Source organism: Malania oleifera, chromosome 4 (genome assembly GCF_029873635.1).
Source record: "Malania oleifera isolate guangnan ecotype guangnan chromosome 4, ASM2987363v1, whole genome shotgun sequence".
NCBI classification, from domain to species: domain Eukaryota; kingdom Viridiplantae; phylum Streptophyta; class Magnoliopsida; order Santalales; family Ximeniaceae; genus Malania; species Malania oleifera.
This window is the reverse complement of record NC_080420.1, coordinates 104,931,817-104,949,314: the sequence shown is the minus strand read 5'-3', so window position 1 is coordinate 104,949,314 and position 17,498 is coordinate 104,931,817. Positions and strand designations below refer to the sequence as shown.

The 17,498-nt window shown below is 38.4% G+C and overlaps 1 pseudogene; it reads left to right on the top strand.

Moving 5' to 3' along the window:
- Positions 1–2,139: 2,139 nt before the first annotated feature.
- LOC131153917 (protein IRX15-LIKE-like) lies at positions 2,140–2,909 on the top strand (annotated as a pseudogene).
- The last annotated feature ends 14,589 nt before the right edge of the window (positions 2,910–17,498 follow it).

Below are 17,498 nucleotides of genomic sequence, written 5' to 3'. Positions count from 1 at the left end.
TTTGTGGATGAATGTCGATATAGAAGTGATTGGCCAAAATGGAAAGAGGCTATTACATCAAAAATAAAACTCTCTTTTAAAAAGAAAAGTTTTTGGACCTGTAGTCCGGACACCAGAAGATGTCCAACCCGTTAGATACAAATGGGTATTTGTGCGCAAGCGAAATGAAAATGATGAAATTACTTGATATAAATCAAGGCTTGTGGCACAAGATTTCTCGCAGAAACCCGAAATTGATTATGAAGAGACATATTCTCCTATAATGGATAAAATCACTTTTAGATTCCTAATTGGGCTAGCAGTCGCTGAACGACTGAGCATACATCTCATGGACGTAGTAACAACATACCTATATGGATCATTGGATAAAGAAATTTATATGAAAATCCCTGAAGGTTTTGAGTTTCCTGAAGCAAAACCTAGTAATTTATATTCAGTCAAACTCCAACATTCCTAATATGGCGAGCGTATGTGGTACAATCGATTAAGTGATCATAATCCAGATTTTCTATAATTGCTGTTTATGTTGATGATTTAAATTTGGTTGGAACTCCTGAAGAGCTCACTAAAACTTCTAATTATTTAATGCTAGAATTTGAGATGAAAGATCTAAGAAAGACAAAATATTATCTTGGCCTACAAATTGAACATTTAAATGGCGTAATTTTTATTCATCAATCTAAATATATTGAAAAGGTATTGAAACAATTCTATATGGATAAAGTTCATCCTCTGGGATCTTCAATAATGGTGTGATCATTTGATATAAAAAAAGATCAATTTCGACCTCTTGATGAGGAGGAGGAATTACTTGGTCCTGAAGTACCATATTTAAGTGCTATCGGTTCTTTGATGCATTTGGCAAATTGTACTAGACCTAACATTAAATTTGCTGTGAATCTACTAGCAAGATATAGCTCTGCTCCTACTCGGCGAAACTAGAATGGAATTAAATACATTCTACATTATTTAAGAGGTACATATGATTTGGGTCTATTTTACTCGTTTAATTCCAAATCTCAACTAGTAGGATATGCATATGTTGGATATCTATCCGATCCTCACAATGCTAAATCTCAAACTGGATATGTGTTTCTTTATGGAAAAACTGCTATATTTTGGAAATTAGTGAAGCAAACGATTACAGTAAGATCCTCCAATCATTCTAAAATACTAACTATTCATGAAGTTAGTAGAGAATGCATGTGGTTTAGATCAATAGTTTTCCATATCCAAGAAAATTGTAGTCTTCAATCAATCAAGGATATTCCAATAGTTTTGTATGAAGACAAAACCGCATATATAGCTCAACTGAGAGGAGGATACATAAAGGATGACAGGACAAAACATATCTCTCCAAAATTTTTCTATACGCATGAACTCCAGAAGAATGGTGATATAGATGTACAATAGATCCAATCAAGTGATAATCTAGCAGATTTATTCACCAAGGTTTTGCCAACTTCAACATTCAAGAGACTGGTTCATCTTATTAGAATGAAACGTCATAAAGATCTTAATTAGATAAGTTAATATATGGATGGCATCCAAGGGAGAGTGTTGTGAAATGAATGGTGGATGTCACCATTCATGTCTTCATCATACTTGCCCCATCTCTCTCATGTTTTCTATGCATGTGAATCCATTATTATTATCAAACAAACCCACTTGCTCCTCCCACGACTATATAAAGGGAATCACCTGATTGAGATAAGGTGAGGAAAAACGAAGAGTGTAAAGTGCAAAATACAGAGTGCAGAATATTGAGTATACAAAAAATTGAGAAGAAAGAAGCAGGAGAGAAAAGAGAAAGTGAGATATTTTGTAAGCTAAGAAAGTGAGATATTTGTACAAAAGTCAGGTATATTTTGTAATTCCTCTTAAAATAGTGGATTTCAAATCTCATCCGTCCGTAGAGTAGGTATAAATCGAACGATGTAAATTCGGTCTCACTTTTATTTATTATTTATTTTTATTTTATTTTTCTTGTGTTCATTACCTTCTAATTATCCACATTTATTTATTCCTGTATTATTTTATAACAACAAGTATATTTTGAAGTTTTTTCAAACTATTTTATTTTTTTAAATTGATGTCTTTTAAAAAACGCTAAATGGACTAGCAATTATTAAATCGAAAATGCTGGTTCACCTAGCATTTTTTAATTGGTCCTCCCTTCCAATATCAGAGGCTTCCTCCCCTCCTCTATCACGCTACCTCCCTTAATGCTCCCCTCCTTGAATCCATCGTCGATGTGCTCCTCCACTACGCTATCACCTCCAATGCCATTGGCCACATGTCCTCCATCAAGCTCAACTCCGTCGCTGCCATCCTCAGTGGTTGCGTCACCCCCTGCAACTTCCTCATCTTCAGCCTAACCCACGAGACACTACTCTAGAAAGCCCTCAACGTCCATAGTCGTACTGTCTTCCTCAACATGAGCAACTACTTCATTGTTGACTTCAAGAAGAAACACCCCAACATTGAAGCCTACAACGTCCAGTACACAATGAAGATCAAGGAGTTGCCGGAACTCTTTGGAATCGGCGAAATCCCAAGTTTGGAATGAGTGTTGACCGGTGCAAAACCTTCTATTCTCAGAATGTCGGCTAGGGATTAATGATCTTCTGAATCATATATACAAAGTGGGTTAGGATGTGATTCTTGTGGATGCTTTACGCGTGTACTCGTCATCGGCACGGGGAAGAATGTTGGCGATCTTCACCATTGACGTCTTAGCGAGGAGCAAGAAAGAGGGAAAGCACCAAATTCATGTGTTCATGCATGATTTTGACAGAGAAGTAGAGAGAGTGTGTAGGGAGGAGTTCTTGTACGAAGAAAATCTTGTGGAAACTATGGATTTTTTAGGGCATTTTGTGGTGGAAAGGGCTAGAGCTGATACCTTTTAGTTCTACGAGAACCCCACATCATCGTCTTCGTCTTCGTCCCCTTAACAGATATCAAGTGTGTGTGTGTGTGTGTGTGTGTGAGAGAGAGAGAGAGAGAGAGAGAGAGAGAGAGAGAGAGATACATGTTGTGTAAATGGATGCACAAGAGAAAAACAAATCACACAATGCAGAAACCAATAGTGGAATACTGGAATATACTAAAAACATAATCACATATATTATATGAAAGTAATAAAATAATGACACAAATAATTATGTGGTACGGTAATGCCTAAATCCATGGGAGCAAACGACTGTAAATTTTTACTATCTTGTGTCCAAAGACAAAGAGTTACAACATACAACATGTATAAATAACCCTCCCAGAGGTTTTCCCCTCGAAACCCAACCTCTTTAGCTTCCCAGTTTAAATTCAAAAATCAACACTGAGTAATCGAGCAAAATCGTCGACAATTTCAGACAAACCGCCGATGGTTTAATGTCGAGACCAAACAATTGATATAACACTAACTTTTTCAAACATACCGTTGATGCTTTAATACCGAGACCAAACAGTCGATATAACATTGCAAATCCATCTACTGTTTCTTCTGCACTTGAACAAAACTGTCGATGGTTTCAGGCAAATCGTCACTAGTTTCTTCCTACAAGTCAGCTTCACTATTTTTCTACCATGATTTCTTTGTCCATGCTTTCACTCAACATATGAGCCACATATTACAATAATCTCCACCTTGGCGAATATACACCCCTTAGTAGAAAAACCAAAAACATAACCCACAGCTCCACCTAGGACAATAGGTTGGGTCCGCCTCCCATCTAACAACTGAAGACATTGAGCAAGTCCAAGTAATGCATGAACTTATCTGTGGTAACAGACATTGTCAAAATGTCTTCTACATTCTCGGAAGTGTGAACTTTTTCAAGCACAAGTTCACCAGAAGAAACCAATTCTCAGATCTTATGAAACCTCATATCTATATGCTTGGTTCTCGCTTAATACACTTGGTTTTTCGCCAAATAAATGGCACTCTAACTATCACAACGTAGCTGAACTCCAACTTGCTGAATACCCAATTCCTTGACTAATCTTGTAAGCCACAATGCTTCCTTGGTAGCTTTAGAGATTGCTATATACTCTGACTCACTTGTTGATAATGCAACTAGAGACTGTACCATGGACCTCCAACAAATAGGCCCTCCCACAAGGGTGAACACATACCCTATTGTAGACTTCCTATCATCCAAGTCCCATGTATAGTCTACATCCACATATCCCACAACTGAAGGATCACTCTGCTACCTACTGAACATAATGCCATAATGTGAAGTACCTCGTAAGTATCTGAAAATCGACTTGACTACATCCAAATGCTACCTACCCAAATTTCAAAGAAACTTACTCACCACACGAACAACTTGTGTCAGATTTGGTCTTGTATATACCATAGCATATATTAAACACCTTACTACACTAGCATAGGGGACCTTTGACATGTCATGAATATCATCATTCGTCTTTGGGCATTGGGTGGTAGACAATTTAAAGTGATTTGCTAACGGTGTACTTACCGATTTTGCATTAACCATGCTAAACGTCTCCAACTTATTCTCCACATAGCTATCCTACGAAAACCATAATCTCCCTGCAACTTTATCCCTGCGAATCTCCATCCCAAGAATCTTCTTGGTCGTGCCCAAATCCCTCATGTCTAACTCTTTACTCAACAGAGTTTTCAGTTGATTTACCTCAGTTATATCCTTCGCAGCAATCAACATGTCATCAATATAAAGCAATAGAAAAATAAGTGAACCATCCTCAGGACTCTTCATATAAATGCATCAATCATACTTACACCTTCTGTAGCCAATCTGGATCATGTAGGAGTCAAAAAGTTTATACGTTGCCTCGAAGACTGTTTTAGCCCATAAAGTGACTTCCTTAGTTTACAAACCAAATGCTTTTGTCAAGGTTAACTAAACCCGTCTGGTTGTACCATGTAAATCAAATCCTCCAAATCATTATGGAGAAATGTTGTCTTTATGTCCATCTACTCCAAATGTATATCGAAATGCACCACCAATCCCAACACTACCCTGATGAAAGTGTGTCTAACCACAAGAGAGAAGATCTCATCATAATCAACTCATTTCCTCTGTGAGTATCCCTTTACTACTAACCAAACCTTGAACTTCTCTCCTTTTTTTGACACCGCTTCTTTCTTCCTATACACCTACTTGCATCCTATCGCCCTCTTCCCTTCTAGAAGCTTCACCAACTCCCATGTCTAGTTCTTATGTAGTGATTCCATTTCCTCCACCATAGCACCCATCCATATACTTTTATCTTGGCTGTGCAACGCCTCTTGAAAAGTAGTATAATTCTTGCAATTGGTAATGAGTGCATAAGACACTAGATCATCAAATCCATACTTGGGTGGTGACCTGATAGTGCATCTGGGTTTCTGTATAGCTATACTGTGACCTTGCTGGTCTCTCAAGCTAGAACTCTTTGCATTCTGAACAATGTCATCTATGTCCTGAGTCTCTAACTCCACCTGCACCATGATCACTATTGTTACAGTTTTCTGGCACCTTTTTTTATTCTTCTTCCTTATGAGTACGATACATCATGGTTTTTTCATCAAAAACCACATATTTACTTATCACCACCTTGTTTGCCATTAGACCCCACAACTTGAATCCTTTTACACCTTTATGATACCCTATAAAAATACATCGTCTAGACTTTGTATCAAACTTCGATCTCTTCTCCCTAGAAATGTGCACATAGGCTGGACATCCAAACACTCGCAAACCGGAGTAGTCTACCGCACTACCTCTCCATACCTCCTTTGCAACTTTCCCATCTAGTGATGCCCTTAGTGACCGGTTAACCAAGAAACATGCTATACTCATTCTATCTACCCAGAAGTTCTTTGCAAGATCTATATTCAACTTGAAACACCAAACCCTTTCTGTAACGCTCCAACCTAGGTCTTCCAGGGAGCACTACATCTCTTCTCCTCCACCTGGACCAAATAGTAGGGGGCGGGCCTCATCGAACTAATGACTGGACCCACAGACCAACATGTGTCCTCTTTAGTGTGTTTTTTCCTCACTCACACACTTCCCAAGAAAAACTAGAAGGTCACCCATCCCAACATTACTCCAAGCAAAGCATGCTTAACCGTGAAGTTCTTATGGGAAGACTCTAGAAAAGAAAGGTGCACCTTATTGATATAGATAGTAACATCTCATCCTTTTAAGCTTTTCTTTTGCAGCATATCACATTCTCCCCCACTTATAGAAAATGTCCTCATTATGAACCCACATTTCCAAACCTAGGCGATGTGAATTTCATCACACTTTTGGCTAGGTAATGGCTCTGATACCAAGTTGTCACGCCCCGAACCCGCAAATGGGCCCCAAGTGTGAATTTAGTAACCTAACCTGTCCCTATATCAACTAAAACATACATGATACTACGCTGAATGAGGGTCCGACCCCGTGGGGTACTCGTTAGCCCTATACACATTCACATACATATATATACACATCAAATATGCAGCAAAAAATATTCTTCCTAATACATACAATGTACCATACCAAAGTCTATACCTGACTAGAGTCTACACTCCAAAATATAGTACATACCCTAGGTATTTACAAAACCCAACAATGACAACCTGGTTACAATAATTAGTACTTACTCAAGTATTATATGCAGCTAACCTACACCCACGCTCTCGAATGCTGGAATGATAGTTTCGGCTACTCGAAGGACCTGAAAAACATTTATATATTAGGGGTGAGACACCTCTCATTAAGGAAGAAAACAAGTTATTTCAGTGTGTTGTATACAAGTGTTACCTAAAAATGGGCCCCAGGTGTGAATTTAGTAACCTAACCCGTCTCTGTATCAATTAAAACATACATGATACTATGCTAAATAAGAGTCCGACCCCGTGGGGTACTCATCAACCCTATACACATTCACATACACATGCATACACATTAAATACGCAGCGAAAATATTCTTCCTAATACATATAACGTACCATACTAGAGTTTATACCTGACTAGAGCCTACGCTCCAAAGCACAGTATATTCCTCGGGTGTCTACAAAAACCAACAATGACAAACCGGTTACAATAATCAGTACTTACTCAAGTACTATACGCAGCTAACCAACAGCCACGCTCCCGAATGCAAGAAGGCTAGTTTCAGCTACTTGAAGGACTTGGAAAACATTTGTATATTCAGGGTGAGACACCTCTAAATAAGGAAGAAAATAGGTTATATTAGTGTGTGACATACAAGTGTTATTTCGACATAAAACATAACACGATATAGTTCTAGTATTTTCACAATCTAATTCCAGTACATACGATACCAAACATACAGTCAGTGTCGTCACACTCTAGTACCCAATATGTAATGACCTCAAAATTCTTATCATTTTTTTTATACAATAAACATTCCTACGTAGCGGAAACACAAATCATAAAACCATTTATACATAAACTGTACAATACCAGAATCCAGAATATACAGACCATACAAAAATATCCCTCCAGTGTCATTTATCCAAAAACACACACCATTCTAACAAAAACTCATCCTATAACCAAGGTGACTTGAGCTACACTCTATTCGCGAGCCTGATCTGCTCGCCTCACTGGCTCACCTGAAAAATGTTAGAGTAATGGGGTGAGTCGACGCTCAATAAGTGGAAATATGCTATCACTAGTGTGTGACAACTAAGTTAAGGATACTTTTAAAAATAATAACTAAACTGCAATGAAATAAATCATCTGTAAAACATATATTTCTTTCACAATTTAAAACATATTGTATCATCTATTTTTCTACTTTTCATATTGGTAATATCATACTATACTTATCATATACTGTAAAACTGTATACATATATATATATAAATGTGCTTTTATCCTTGGGACTTTGTACGTCATGATTTGACCCCTCATGACAGGGTTGTGCGGCCCATAGGCGAGAGATGTCGGCCCTCCAGATAAGTCATCATACTTTACACTACCTCAGCCCAGCCAAACTGCATCCTCTCCTAAGCTTGGGACTGGCTACTACCTCGTCAAACCAGCCCCCTCAACCCAGTGTACTGGGGAGCTGCATACTCTCTGGGCACGGCTGACGGTACCCACATACTATCTGAGATATGTGGTTGCACTTTATCTGTATCTAGCAATGGTACCGTGCTCTGTAATATGTATCTGTCTGTGTATATTTTCTCAGGGATCTGATACTATATACATATATATATATATATATATATATATATATATATATATATACTCTTTTACTGTTTTCATCATGTTTCCAAAATTACCGTAACACTATCTTTATGTACTATATATATATATATATATACTGTAAAACTGTACACTGCATCTGTAGCATCTTGATGCTACCTTTGTATCTCTATCTGTATATTATGGTAATAGGAAACATGGCATACTAAATTATGTATAAAGCTGTGGTATAAAATTAATGCCGATATGAATAATACTGTATACATGTATATGTATGTGTGTGTGTGTGTATATATATATCACTGTTTCAAGAAACTATTCTTATAAAACTGTAAATGTATATACATTCTCTATATAATCTCTGTGAATATGAATATATATATATATATATATATATATATCTGCATCTGTATATTCTGTATAATTTCGTATATTGAGAAAAACCATATAAACTGTACATACTGTCTACTTCCATGCATTCCGTATAGTATGATATATATATATATATATATATATATATATATATATATATATATTATTAAAGCTATATAAATTGCTTCATCTCATGAAAATCACTTAGGCCACACAATCATTTAAACTCATATTCTAAAACAAATACTATTTCAAACTCATATTCTGAAAATTCTGTATAGTAAAATGGTGGAGTTATGCATTTATAAAATCTCTAATATCATTACAAAAACTCCTATCATAGCATATTTCCCTTACCTCAACTTTGAACAACCCCTATAAAAATCTAGCTCTATACCCGCAGGATTCCTAACTCAACATCCTGAAAACACAATGTCCCAGAACAAAACATCAGTATTTCTTAGTCTACATCATTTCCTATAACTGCCAGAAAGTCAAAAACTCAATAAAAGACCTTACCCTGAATTTGGGATGAAATCCAACTTCGTTTTCTCGACGATCCGCTCCGGCAAACTTGTAGAGAATTCCACCAGGAGCGTCGTGGTAGCTTCGGATCGTCGATCCGGCAACTGGTGGGGCCGGAAACGAAGAGAGAAGGGAGAGGGAGACGTAGAGAGAAAGAGAGGAGAGAGAGAGAGCTCGGTGAAAAATGATAAAAATCCTGGGTTTCCACTATTTATAGGGCCAGGTTCGTTGACGAGACACATCACCTCGTCGATGAGCCCTTCACAAAATTCGTCGACGAGACCCTGTGTTCGTCGACGAAATTCAGAGTAGCCCGAACTGTCTCCTGGTATTTTCTCGTCGACGAAGCCCTGTGTTCGTCGATGAAATCGTTAAAGCCTTTGTTGACAAAACCCTGTGTTCATCAACGAAACTTGGTAGCTTCCCTTCTATTTTTGCTTTCATTTTTCTCTCTCTTAATATTAAAATGTTATTATCGGGTCACTACACAATACCCTGCCATAACCGAAGCCCCGCGATGATATCGTTGCTAATATGGTGTCCACTCACACCCATCGGTGACTAGCCGGAACAAACATTCTATATTTCACACCCTTGAATATAGAGCCAGACATTCTCACCCACGGTATTTAGCCGAGACATGGCGTTTGCCCACGATAATTAGCCGAGACGTGGCAAATTTCACAAAACCTGGAACAATTTTGGAACTCATGTTCCTATACCCCTCAGCTTATGGTAATTAGCCGTAACAGCTGTTTTACAAAACTCAGAACATTTTACATACAACAGTTCATTCCACACTTATTTGAGTATACAACAAATCATATCGTTTTCAATTCGAGAATACAGTTTAATACAAATACAGGTATGGTGATTACGCGTCGAAACTGCGTAATTGGACGTTTAACCCGAGCTTTACGGTTTATATTTTTAATTAAATGTCCAAAATTGTCCAATATTTTAATAAAATGCCAAAATCATCATTCTTGAACTTTATTGCACTATTTATGAGAATTTGGTAATTTTTTGTCGCAGGAAAATTCCTGGGAATCAAAACTGATACCTATTCTTATTTTATGTATAACTTTTTCGTACGAGCTTCGATCGAGACGATTCAAATTTTTGGAGAAAGAGGAAAGGATCATCTACAACTTTTGTGTTTTGAGTTTTGTGAGATACAGGCTCCAGAAGAGTCAGATTTGCGATGAACAAAGAATGAAAAAAATGAAAAAATATAGCAATTCGGGTTTCCTATTCGGGTCTAGGGCTTCCCCCCCCCCTATCCTATTTAACCCTTCTCTTTCTCTTCCTGCGGAGGCAGCCCCCATGGCTCCCCATTATCCTCTTCTCCTTCTTCTTCTTCTTCTTCTTCTTCTTCTTCTTCTTCTTCTTCTTCTACTTTAGTTTGTTTTTTTTTGTTCTTTTCAATTCTGCTTCTCTCCCCTTGTCTCTCTTCCTTCCCTTTGTCTTTCCTCCCTCACTCTCCCCCTTTCCTCTGTTTCTCTTGGCCTCCTCTGCCCTCTTGCAGTACGGCTAGCCTCCTCCACCATCTTCAGCAGTCCCCAAGCACAGCAGAACACTAGCCGACTCCATAGTAGGACCACCAAAGCGCAGCAGCAACTTCTCCAGCACAGCAGTAACTTCACGGCTCCGTGGATTTGTTTCTCTCTCTCTCTCTTTTCCTTTCTTTCTTTCTTTTATTTACTTTTCTTTGAATCTAGGAATATTGAAGAAATTTTTTGTTTTTTTTTTTAATGTTATTGGAGTTTTCTTTCTTTTTGTTTAAGTTGAGTAATGTTGAGTATTTCATTATTGTTAAATTAATCTCTTTGTTTATCTAATTGATAGTTATTTTAATTTAGCATTCTTAATTAAATTCAGATATTTTTTTTGTCGAAATTCGATTTAGTTAGGGTCTATGATTAGTAAAGGTTGTGTTTTTATTGTGTTCCGTTATTATTTATGTCTTTTAAATTTCCGTTGAGTTCATGTTTACATTTAAATTGTGAGTCTTGATTTGATCTCTTAATTGTGCTAAAGGTTCGATTTTAGTAGGTTTGGTTTTTTTTTAGTATGTGTTTAGTTTAGTTTCCATTGTATGTTTTTAATTCCATGTTCTAGGTTGCCATTTTTAATTAACGCGTGTCCCAGTGTTTCCTTAAGTAGACTAGGGTTTTCATTATTGTTATTTTAATTCCATGTTTAAAGTTTCCATTTTTAGTTAGTATGATCCAATGTTTCTTTAAGTAAACTAGGATTTCTATTCTTGTTTCTTTTATTTAGTACATTTTAGTTTTAGGGTTTTTAAATTACGTGTCATCTAATTCGGCAAAAGTGAAATTGAACCATCTTGAAAAACCCGAATCTGAACTGAGTTCAGTGCATTTTTAATTTTGATTGGAAGAACATAAAATCTGAGATTAAACGCATTCCCTGAGGAGACGATCTAGCCCTTGGGCTTAATATTACACGACAAAACTCCTATACTTGGGATAGCTTCCGAGCTGCTCATTTTTCGAGTGAGTCATATGGTCATCTCATTACTATAGTTTTATACAACATACGATTTTCCAACAGAAATAGAGATAATACCCAAAACCCCCAATTTTCCTCAAAACTCTAACTCAAAAATCTCGCATTTGCACCTAATAGATTTTCTCAAATAAGTAGTCAAAACATACATACAATCGTAAACTACATGTTTACCAATTCCGAGTTAAAAAATAACTGATATAAATAGAATCCCCTTACCTTTAGCCCGAAAACCAAAACACGAGCTCAATGGCTCCAAAACAACGAACTGAGGCGCCAAAACCTAAATAACGAAGAACAATACATCCTTACAATACTATTCTCTATAGAACTATCGAAACAAAAATGAAATCGAGCCCTTATCTCAATTTTGGGTTAAAACCCAAAAATCCTCGAAACAAATTTTCGATTCGCTATAAATGTAAAGATTCTCCTCCTGATCTACGTAGCAACGTCAGATTGTTGATTTCGGCAACAGACGACCTGAAATCCTAGAGAGAGAGAGAGAGAGAGAGAGAGAGAGAGAGAGAGAGAGAGAGAGTATTCCAGTTCGAGAGAGAGAGAGAGAGGTTTTTGGTTTCTTCTTCATTAAGCAAAGCTAAAAGATATTTATAAGCAAGTTAACCCGACCAAACTCGTCAACGAGACGGCATCCTCGCCAATAAGCCACAGAAGGAAGTTCATCAACACTAAGGTGGCCTCGTCGACGAGCCTGAGATTTCAGAATTTCCCAAAATCTCTCGGTATCTCCTTATCGACGAGTTACTGAATCTCATCGCTGAGCTAAACAAGAGGCTTCATCAACGAGAAAGAAACCTCACAGACAAGCCTTGTTGATTTTTACCTTTTAAAATTTTCCTTCTCTTTTCTTATTTATTTAATATACCTATCTTGGGTCGGGTTCTTACAACCTTCCCTCCTTACAAAAATTTCATCCTCAAAATTTGTAATCTCTCATTTACCAACTCAACTACATAACCAATGCATACCCGACTTTAGAAAGAGCCGGTGGCCACCCACATAGCAGCCCCGTCCCAAATATATACATACCCTCACTTATGACGAAGGAATACTATGGTTACATACATACCATCTCGGGAGTTCACAATATTACAAAACTCTCCCAGAGACTAACTACACAACATTAATACAATAGCAGAATATTACATACATACATACACATACCGATCCTGCTATCGAAACTACTACTCAAAACAACTGGGGATATTTTCGGCATATTTCCATCTCTAAATCCCAAGAAGCTTCATCAACCACGTGATTCCGCCACAGTACCTTCACTAACGGTATCTCCTTAGTACACAACTTCTGAACTTTATGCTCCAGAATCTGAACGGGTATCTCCTCATACGCCAAAGCATCCCCAATCTCTAAAGATTCGTAACTAATCATATGCGATGGATTCGGCACGTACCTCCTCAACATGGATACATGGAATACATCATGGATCCTTGAGAGCTTTGGGGATAGTGCAATTCTGTAGGCCACCGAACCCATTCATTCCAGTACCTCGAATAGTTCGATATACCTCGGGATCAGCTTGCCATTATTCCCGAATCTCATCACCCCTTTCATTGGAGCAATTCTTAGGAAAATTATACCCCCAACCTCGAATTCAAACTCATGATGGCAAACATCTGTGTAACTCTTCTACCGACTCTAAGCTGATTTAATCCTATCCCTAATCAATCTGACATTCTAAAAGCTTGCTGTACAAGTTTGGACCGCAATATCTACTATTCACTGATCTCATCCCAGTATAGAGGAGACTTGCATCTCCGACCATACAATGCTTCGAACGATATCATACTAGTACTAGCTTGGAAGTTGTTGTTATAGGTAAACTCCATCAATGGTAGAAATTGCATCAAACTACCACCGAAGTCTAATACACAATCCCGTAACGTATCATCCAAGATCTATATCGTCCTCTCTAACTGTCCATCAGTTTGGGGTGGAACACTGTACTGAAAGTAAGCTTCGTCCCCAATGCTTTTTGTAAGCCCTTCCAGAATTGAGAAGTGAACCTCGAGTCTCGATATAAAACAATGGACACTAGTACCCCGTGCATTTTGACTATCTCCTGCATGTACAAATCTGCTAGCCTACTCAAGGAGTAGTTAACCTTCATTAGTACAAAGTGAGCATATTTAGTCAACTTGTCCACAATAACCCAGATTGCATTCTGCCCATGAAGTGCTGGTGGTAACCCGATGACAAAGTCCATGAAAATATGCTATTATTTCCACTCCAGAATACTCAATAGCTGCAATGGCTCTACCGACCTCTAATGTTCAGTCTTTACCTGTTGACAAGTCAGACATTGCTCCATAAATCATGCAATCTCCAGTTTCATGCCACTCAAACAGAAAGATTCGCGCAAATCCCAATGCATCTTCGTACTACTCGGATGTACCGTATACAAAGAACGATGCGCCTTCTCTAGGATTGTCCTCTTTATCCCTTCGTCGTTTGGAATGCATAGCCTGGTCCTAAACCTCAGCACACCTTCCTCGAAGATGTTAAAATTTCCAGCCAACCCTTGCTGCACTTTCTCCATGGTCTTAACTAACTCCATATCACTAGCCTGTGCGGCTTTAATCCTCTCAAATAAGGTTGGTTGGATCACCAAGCTAGCAATGAAAGCCCGGTGATTACCATCCACCAACTCCACACCAAAACTTTCTAGATCCCGTCTGATATGATGTTGACCTACTACTATTGGTACTAACGCATGCTTTAACTTCCGACTCAATGCATTAGCTACCACGTTAGCTTTTCCCGGGTGATAGCGAATAGTGCAATTGTAGTCCTTGATCAGTTCCAACCACCTTATCTACCTCATGTTTAATTCCTTCTACGTGAAAAAGTATTTGAGGCTCTTGTGGTTCGTGAAGATCTCACATTGTTCATTGTACAAATAGTGTCTCCAGATCTTCAATGCATATATTGCTGCCGCTAATTCCAGATCGTGCATGGGGTAATTCTTCTCATACTCCTTGAGTTGTCGAGAAGCATAAGCAATTACTTTTCCTTGTTGCATCACCACACATCCCCAACCCTTCAGCGATGTGTCGTTGTAAATCACAAAACCACTGTCCCCAGATGGGATGGTTAAAATCGAAGTAGTAACTAGTCAGTGTTTTAACTCTTGGAAACTCTTTTCGCACTTGTCAGTCCAATCAAATCTCACACCTTTCCTCGTCAACCGTGTCAGAGGACCAGATAACTTAGAGAATCCCTCCAAAAATCGATGATAATACCCAGCTAGTCTTAGGAAACTCCAAACATCCTGCATGCTCTTCGGTTTCACCCAGTCAACCACTACTTCTATCTTACTAGGATCAACTGAGATACTACCCTTCGACACGACATGGCCTAGAAACGTGACTTAATTTAATCAGAACTCACATCTATTTAGCTTAGCATACAACTTCTTCTCCCATAGAACCTGAAGTACCGACCTCAGATGATTTTCATGCTCTTCCAAACTCCTAGAGTATACCAGAATATTGTTGACAAACACCACCACGAATTGGTCCAAATATTCATGGAAAACCCTGTTCATTAGGTCCATAAATTTCACCGGGGCGTTAGTCAGCCGAAATGGCATGACCAGAAACTCATAGTGACTGTATCTAGTTCGAAAAGCAGTCTTCACAACATCCTCAGTCCTAACTCTCACTTGATGATACCTTGACCGTAGATCGCCCTGTAGTTGGTCAAATAGATCATCTATATGAGGCAACGAGTATCGGTTCTTCACTGTTACCTTATTGATCTCATGGTAATCAATGCACATTCGCATCGACCCGTCTTTCGTTTTCACAAACAATACTGGAGCTCCCCAGGGCGAAACACTAGGTATGATAAAGCCCTTATCCAGTAGTTCCTACAACTAGTCCTTCAACTCTCTAAGTTCAGCTGGATCCATCCGGTATGGAGCTTTAGAAATAGCGCCCTGCCTGGTAGCAGATCAATAGCGAACTCCACTGCTTGATCAGGAGATAAATCGGGTAAGTCTTCTTGGAATACATCTAGAAATTTGTTAACCACTTGGATATCTTCAAGTTTCAGATCATCCCGAGGTGGTTCCTTCACACAAGCTAGGTACCCTTGACAACCCTCCAAGAGTAACCTTCTCGCCTGCATAGCTGACAGAATTTGTGGCGTCGAACGCACACACGATCCCACGAACTCACACTCCTTCTGTAACGACCCGAATTTTAAATGAAATCTAAAGAATAAAGAAAGGGAAATTGGAAAAAGGAACAGAAGAAAGTTGCCAAGCTTCGTTGACGAACACAGGGTTTCGTCGATGAAGGCTTTAAGAATTTCGTTGATGAACACAGGACTTCGTCGATGAGAAAATACCGAGAGGGGAAAATGAATTGACTGAATTTCATCAATGAAATTAACGAGAATTCATCAACGAAGGTCGGGCTCGTCAACGAATTTCATTGTTTTATAAATATGGGAATCCGGATATTTTAAGCTTCTTAAAGAAGCTAACTCCCTCTCCCTCTCTCTCCCCTTCAGCTCTCTTTCTCTCTCTCTTCATTTTTGGGCTATTTTTACGCCGGATCGACGATCCGAAGTCACCATGACGCTCCTGGCGGAGTTCTCTCCGAATCTGCTAGAGCGGATCATCGGTAAAAGCAAGGAGGAAACCATCCCAAATCCAGGATAAGACTTTATACTCAATTTTTGGATTTGTGACAATTGAGAAAAGTATTATACGCATTAAAATATTAAAGTTTAATATTGGGAGTTTTCGTTTCCAGAGGGGTTGATTGGGAAAGTAGGAAATCATCCCTAAGTTGAGGTAAAGCTTTTTAAGCCGAATTTGACTTAATGGTAGTTATAAGAAATGTTATATACGTTGAAATACTAAAGTTTAATTCTGGTGAATTTCATTTTCAGGGTATTGAGTCGGGAACTTGCGGGTGCAAGGAAGAGTTTCTTAGGGGCTATTCAGGAATCAGGTAAGGGGATAAACTAAGCTAGTACTGTTTTGGAAAATGTTTAAATATATATATATATATATATATATATATATTTTATATTTGCAAAATACTGTGAAAATGATCGTATGTTGAATATGTGGAAAAATCTATTGTGTGGCATGAGTAAACATGTTGTGAAATACTGTTTTCTGGGAATGTTGATGATATGAATTTCTATGATGGAAAACCGGTGTACGGGCCGAGATATATATATATATATATATATATATATATTTGTGATTTTTTGGCATATGGGCTGTGCTATGTGATGTGATTTGCCGGCGTACAAGCCGTGCTATGTGATTGTGATTTACCAGCGTATCGACCGTGCTATATGACTGTGATTTGCCAGCATACGGGCTATGCTATGGTTTGCTAGCGTACGGGCCGTGCTATGATAAAATGCGTAATACCGGCATACGGGCCGATGATTTTCATGATACACATATATATGTGAAATGATATGATCGATGTGAAAATAAATGATATAAGATATCTATATGTATCACAATTTTAATATATGTTATATGATATCAGAACCTGGTTGGCTTGGTCTAGGCTAGCACTTGCATGGTACCGTTGCTATGTGTCCAAGGTCTTTGTGATCATGATATCTATGTTAACACTGCTGTACGGAGTGGTGTGAGATTGGATGGTCGATGTGGTTATTTTCAAGAAGTGTGATGTTATTGCCCCTGGTGTATGGACCAGTCTGGGTAGACCCATCGGACCTACAGACTATTGTTTGACTTGGTAGTGGTCGGCCAACCATTGCCAGGTCCCGCCTTCGGGCCACACAACCCAGTCATATGGGGGTAATACATGACAATAGCCAGCTAACCTA